Source organism: Pristiophorus japonicus, chromosome 2, assembly GCF_044704955.1.
Source record: "Pristiophorus japonicus isolate sPriJap1 chromosome 2, sPriJap1.hap1, whole genome shotgun sequence".
NCBI classification, from domain to species: domain Eukaryota; kingdom Metazoa; phylum Chordata; class Chondrichthyes; family Pristiophoridae; genus Pristiophorus; species Pristiophorus japonicus.
In genome coordinates, this window is record NC_091978.1 from 344,218,902 (window position 1) to 344,226,315 (window position 7,414).

Genomic DNA, 7,414 nt, shown 5'->3' on the forward strand with positions numbered 1-7,414 from the left:
CTAGATTATTGCCTAGAAATACGATCGCTCTGTAAAAACGGGCGGGGAGGGACCTGTACTCACTGCGCACGTGGTCCTGGGCAGCAGGTTAAATCTGTGCTGGGACCTCATTAGAATGATTCAAACGTGGAGCCTCTTAGGGGGGCCAGAAATCAGGCTTCTCTGATGGCACTTAAAGGCAGCCACCAGCACCTTTTAATGGGGAGGTACACTCTGGCTGCAGACAGCAGGAAAACTTTCCCGATTGAAGAACAGTGACGGGGGACAGAAAACTCTCCAGGCATCACCTCTGCCGCCAGTGGGAAAAGATCACAGAGAACGGCAATGCCAGGAATTTAGCTCTCGGAACATGGCTGCAAGTCCGAGGGAGGGCACGCTGCGGACTCTGCATTAGGGAGAAGGGGCCACCGCTGGAACGCTAGGGAGCGGGGTGCCGTAGCAGCAGCCCAGCACACAAGCAGAGTGCCAGGCTGCAAGATCACGGTTCGGACCCCACAATATGAAGATGAGAAGGCCACGACTGGTAAATCGACCATTTCAAAAACTTTCAGCGTCACACCTCCACATTAATTTGTGCCCCGCAAAGCTGTCCCTGTCATCGCCCGCGACAGCCTCACGGGGCGCTACTGAATTTTTGCTCCGTGGCGAAAACCGGTCGCTGTGCACGGTGTTGACGTTATCATTGCCGGCGCAGCAGCCCGGGACGCTACCGGTAGGAATGGGGCGCTACTGGTTCACGATACCATTAACCTCCTGTGGAATTGCACAGGATTCAGTAGCGGCATCGCGCCCAGGCAAAAAGTCGTTTGCGCCCCCGGGGGGGGGGAAATTGTGATATAGTACTTCCATTTATATAAATGGTGAACAACAGTGGACCCAGTGGAAGGAGTGTCTTAAAGGAAGAAAGAGAGCTAAAGAGGCAGAGAGATTTAGAGAGGGAATTCCAGAGCTTAGTGGCAGGACAGCTGAAGTTAAGGCTGCCAATGTTGGAGCGAAGGAAATTGGGGATGCACAAGAGGCCAGAATTGGAGGAACACAGATTTATCGGAGGGTTGTTGGGCTGGAGGAGGTTACAGAGATAGGGAAGGCCGAGGCCATAAAGATATTTACAAACAAAGATGTGAATTTTAAATTTGATGTGTTGCTTGACAGGGAGGTATTGTAGGTCAGCGAGGACTGGGGTGGTGGGTGAGTGAGACATGGTGCAAGTCGGGATATACACAGCAGAGCTTTGGATGAGCTGAAGTTTATGATGGATGGAAGATGGAAGGCCAGCCAGGAGAACATTGGAATAGTTGAGTCTGGATGGGGGTTTCAGCAGCAGGCGGGCTGAGGCAGGGAAGGAGATAGGCAATAAACTAAGCTGCATGTAGTAGATGAGCCCTTTAAATAGCGTTGCTGAAGGATCCTTCCTACCTGCTAATGCCACGAGTCGCTGAGTGAGTTTATCGTGTGGCGGGTAGAGTGCTGGGGCTATCCAATATTACAAAAGCCTCCTACAACAGATGAAGGACACATATTTAAATATTTGAACCATTGTTTTGCATTCTTCCGCTGCACGTTTTGAATGCCTGTGTAGCAGTCCAATCCAATGTGGCGGACAGCGCAATTTAGGCACAGAATGAGTTTGATCGTGCTGCCTGCCATATTGGAAGGTTAGATGCCTGGTTAACACCTGCAGAACGGGCTCGGCACCAGCAACGTTCTAGGCCCAAACCTCTGACCCAGAGGTGAGAATGAAACCAACTGAGCAAAACTGGCACTAATAGCAGCAGTCATTCTGTCAAACCTTGGTTCCATGATCACAAAAGATTCTAAGTTAATAAAAAAACAAGCACTCTCTTCTTTTTGTAAACTGAAATTTCCATCGGGTTCCTCCCAATCTCTCACCGTTCTCATTGTTTCTGCTACAGTCACAGTGGGAGATCAGGAGAACCCCCAGGAAATTTCTACCCCAGAATCTATATGGTATGTCCAGCTACAAAATAATGATTCACAAGATTTATGATGGAATCATGTAAAAGCATTGATGGGATTTTAGGTTCATCTCTCTCTCGTTTACACTCATTGGCTTCCCGAAGGGTTGATGAAAATGTAATTTTGTTGCCACAAGTAATTAGTTAATCAGCCATTTCGATCCGTATCTAAACCTCTGATGCAAAAGAGAGAATGCAATGTTCATCAAAATATTATTGAAATACGTTCAATTGTTACACTGAAGTGATTGAAAAAGGATTAAAATTCCAATAATCCTATATATTGTTTCACAATAATCAATATATTTTACTTTGTATGGGATCATATTGGATTTTTGAGTGGCTCAATGTAAACTTAAATGGTTACATGACCTAAAAATTTTCAAACCACTTCAATCCTAGCTCAATCCTAGTAGGAAATCCTAGATTTCAAATCCAAATCCTTTGTGGTTGATTTGAGAATCTACCGTGAATGTTTGTCTTGTTTTTGTTTGGCAGAATAAGGAACTTGTTCAGCAGGATTAATAACTTGTCACTGGTATGCAATTCGATGAAATATTGCATTCATGCTTAACCACAGCTGGCAGAACAAGTCAGTTTGTAAGAATCATCTTAATTCATTAGAAGGCATTTAATTTAACTGACCATAACGTAACACTCAGAAAATGTGTTGCTCCTGCCATATATCCTCCAGTTGTGCATTCAATCAGTTTCTTCTCGATTAGATAATCCAGCATGTTAAGGTTAACAATCTATTGACACAACTATTTTCATTAAATACTAAGGGTCCATAGGGTACCAGATTTGGACCCTTGTTGGTAACGGCTGCTGATCTTTGCCTCTAACCCCATATCTTAAATACGGTGATCATGTAACAGTTCTTGACATTTGTACTAGGTCAGTTTGTAAGTAAATTATCAAGTAACAAAGAATTTGAAAAGGTCCTCGGAAATAACAGGTGCATTAATACAATAAAAACAGAAAGATAGTGTACTGCCCTTTTCATATCTGAGATGAATGTGCCCAGTATAAAAGTTACTCTATCAATGGGGTTGATGCAGTGAATTTATCGTAGATTTTTGAGAATGGCTTTCTGGCTGTTGGACAGTCAGACCCTTTACACAATCATTACTCTGGCAATAAACTCAACTGCTGCCCACTAAGGAATGCAGAATTTTCTGACCAGCAGCACAAGATGATTCCCAACTGATAAGATGTTAAGAAGTCCAATCAGCACTCAGCTACAATAATCAGAGGATAGCACCCAAGCACATGGGCAATGAGTCCCTTGACCTCTATAACAGACCATTGAGTGGTAATTGTGATCTGCTGAGCAGAAAATTGCAACTAATGATTTAAAAAGCATGCAAAGTGTGTTTTATTGAGTTGGAAGTGACCCTCATTGAGAAAGTAACAATCTTCACCCCAATTTCACCAGATTAACCTGGGATGAAATAACAAAGGAAGTGATTACTATCTCCTCCAAGCAAAGGGGTGAGCAATTGCAAAATGTCGGAAAAGGAATAATACTATTTTTAAAAAAAGACAAGGAAAGGAAAAACAGCATTCAACTAACCAGCTAGGAAAGTCACAAGGTGATGACCACTCTCTGGAATTCTCCACCAAAACCTCTCCACCTCCCTCTCCTATTCAGAAACTTTCTTCGACCGATCTTTCCGCCACCTCCAAGGATAGATTGCCCATGTGAGACATCGGGAGATTTCCTGAGTACCATCATGAATGTTTTCATAGTACTGTATTATCGGCCACTCTTTCTGTGAGAATTTTGCAATCTTTCAAGGGAGCCAGTTCGCCCCTGGTTAGCATTGGCTCCTTAATCTATCAGTGACGCACATTGGAATGTTCTTTATATGAAAGGTGCTATACCAATGCATCTTTTTGTTTGTCTGGAAAAGTCTGGAGAGGATGTGGAGGTTGCTACAGAGCTATTCCCCCACTGATTTTCTCCATTTCTAGGTGATATTGTCCCCCAACCTTAACTGATACAAAGCGTAGCGTACAATAATAGCTGGAAAGCATGCTATTACCTATTGATGTTTTGTCTACATTTGGCAATGTTTTGGACTAACACTTCCGTGATACCTTATAATCTGCAACCCTTTATCTGGAGGGGAGGTTACTACCCTATCATACGCTATATCTGAATGTACTCACAATTATACCAGGTACCAACACAAATACAAAACCATCTGTGCACCTCTGCATATCAGTGAAACTGGCTGAGAATGAAGGAATCATGTGTTGGTCTCAGTTAGTCGACATTCACATGGAAGATACTTCTTTGTGCATCACAGATTTTCACAGCTACAGACTTAACAGTTTGAAAACATCTAGCATACCACTTCACAAAGCTCTTTAAATACTGCTCCTCGATTAGGTTCAGGGTAGCACATTCTCTTTCTGTACACTCTTTTCCCCTTGGATATGGACTTCTGCTGATAGTCCTTGCATTGCTTCAATGTGGTGTCAGCTGTGGCCCAGTGGGTAGCACTTTTGCCTCTGAGCTAGAAGGTTATGGGTTCAAGTCCCACTCCAAAGACTTGAGCACAAAATCTAGGCCGACACTTCAGTGCAGTACTGAGGAAGTGCTGCACTATCAGAGGTGCCGTCTTTCAGATGAGACGTTAAACTGTGGCTTCATTTGCTCTCTCGGGTGGACATAAAAAATCGCATGGCACTATTCAAGGCTGAGCAAGGGAGTTCTCCCTGGTGTCCTGGCCAATAATTATACCTGAACCAACATCACTAATATAGGTAATCTGGTCATTATTTGATTGCTGTTTGTGGGACCTTGCTGTGACAAGTTGGCTACCACATTTCCTACATTACAACAGTGACTACACTTTTAAAAATACTTCATTGGATGTAAAGTGCTTTGGGACATCCTGAGGCCATGAAAAGCACTATATAAATGCAAGTTCTTTCTACTTTACTCTTTGCTGTTCCAAAAGGATTCTAGGAGAAAATGCTGTAATGCTATCTTCTTGGTGGGTTTGCTACACTATTGTCATGCAGATTTACTCTGGGTGTAACATTGATCTCCAAGTGCAAAAGCCATAAAACTATTTGGAAATATGCGACATGGCTACAATTAGTTGGAGCTGCGCACCAAATATTGGCATGAATTTTTCTTTGACATAGCGAAAAACCATTACAGCATTTTAAACACATGTCAGAAAATGGGAACATTAACTAGAAGAAACGGATGAGACTTTATGACTAATATTGAATTTTCTGTTCAATACAGCTGTGTCAAAATTACCGACAGGTGGAAAATTATCCCGCATAAGTTGACCTTCAGTTGGACAAAAAACAGTCAGTCAAAATACTGCAGTTGATCATTGAAGATAGTATCTTCTTTTTCCAGTTCTGCACCCCACTCCCAATTTTTACTGTAAACTAAGTTAACCCTTCTTCAATCTGTAAACAACCCTTGTTACCAATCATTAATGCAAAGTGATACTCCAAACTGGTGGTAGATATGCATATGGCAGCTTCCCTTCGATAGCTCAGTTGGTAGAGCGGAGGACTGTAGTGGCACTATGCAGCAAGATCATCCTTAGGTTGCTGGTTCATTTCTGGCTCGAAGGAGCTGGTGTTCTTTATACCATCTTGCCGTCAGGAGGAGGCGGGGGTCCCCGATGGAGGGCACTCTACGCAGGGGTCCTCCCACTATTCATCGGGGACTTGGCCTGGAGGGTGGTGCACGGAGCAGTGCCGTGCAACAAATTTTTAAGCCGGTTCACGGATTCCCAGGCCGCCTGCAATTTCTGCGGTCTGGAAGAGTCCGTGTTCCATGTTTTTATGGAATGCACAAGGTTGCAGCCCCTGTTTTATTATTTGAAGGGGCTGCTCCTGAAATTCTGGCTGCACTTCAGTCCCACTCTCCTGATCTTTGGGCACCCTGTGCGGAGGGGAGTGGGTAGGTCCGAAGGCCTCCTCGTAGGACTGCTCCTGGGCACGGCCAAGGGTGCCATCAGCCGGTCCAGGCAGCGGGCGGTCGAGGGGGTCGTTCAACCTGACTGCCTGCCTCTCTTCCGCTCTTACATCCGGTCCAGGGTGTCCTTGGAGATGGAGCATGCGGTATCCACCGGTACGCTCGCGGCCTTCCGCGAGAGGTGGGCACCGGAGGGACTGGAGTGCATCATCACGCCCGGCAACCAAATTTTAATTTGATTTTACGTTTTAAAGTTTAATTTGTTTTAATTGCCGGTGCTTTTAGTGTCCCCTTCCCTTTTATAGGGGGCACTGGAAAAATGTGATTTTAGCGCCCAAAAAAAAAACCAAAAAAAAAAATGAAAAACACAAAAAAAAAGGGGGAAAAAAAAGGGCCTTGTAAATGTCTGGTGTGTCACCCAGGTCGGGTGGCACGGTTTAATGTTTTATGTTTTTGCAGGTGAACTCCAAAAAGAGTAGATATGCATATGCAATTTTAATCACCCAAAATCCAATCATCTGCAACTGTACACAGGCAGCAAGCGTGAATGGGTTAGTGGGCCTAGGTTGAATGAGACAATAAAAGAGCAACCTGAATCAATTCAGAAGCCTCTTGTATTATCTCACCAACTGAGTCTCTGTACGAGAAAATGGAAAAACTATCCAAGGCTTAAATTATCTTCCCGGTGCTGCTAATATGAAGGTTATATGCTGCAAAAAAGATGGAAGTGGGTTGTGTGCCAACAGAAATGACTAACCAATTTTAAAACTTTTATTTCCTGTGGCTCTAAACAATTTTAAGTGATAAGAATTGTTTATGTTGTGTTGTATTTATTGCAATTTTATGTTGTTGCTGAAATTTTATTTTGTAGTTGTACATTTGTTGGAAAACAAATAAAACTATTTGGGGGAGAAATTGCATAGCGACCCATTTGGGGTGATAACTTTTGGTGGTAGCGGAAAAATATCGGCGGGCGCTACGCGAGTGAATCCGACTCGAACTTCCGGTTTAGCGCTCCAGGAAGGAAGTGGAGTGCTAAATCAAGCGCTACCACTTCCTTTGGAGTGCTAAAGCTGGCAAGGGGAGCAGTAGCGGTGCAGCGCTGCCCAATGTCTAGGGCAGTACTGCCGGGATCTGAGACTCCTTCCAGCCCTTAAAGGTAAGGGCCATTGCTGCAGGCTCTGCATTGCAACGATATCCCTCGTTGTCCCGCAATCTGTGACAATCAACCCCAAGCACTCTAACAGAGTGCACGGCTGATTGATCACGGCAGATCAGATTGTAAAAAAAATCACCTAAGGGTTGAAAAGACCGACCATCATCACTTGTAAAAAAACGTTCCCTAAGCAGTTGGCCTCCCTAACAATGCCTCCTGCAGCCTCTGTTGACTCCCGGCGATGCTGCATGAGACTGAACCGAAGTTTGGATCCGGGGCGCTGCACAGTCGGATGACATCACGATCTCCAGGCTCAGAAGATCG

General features: G+C 44.3%; 1 non-coding gene across 1 annotated transcript; it reads left to right on the plus strand.

The window, feature by feature from the left end:
• Positions 1-5,495: 5,495 nt before the first annotated feature.
• Positions 5,496-5,588, plus strand: trnay-gua (transfer RNA tyrosine (anticodon GUA)). The gene is made up of 2 exons: positions 5,496-5,532; positions 5,553-5,588. It is a non-coding gene; the product is annotated as a tRNA-Tyr (tRNA).
• Positions 5,589-7,414: the final 1,826 nt, after the last annotated feature.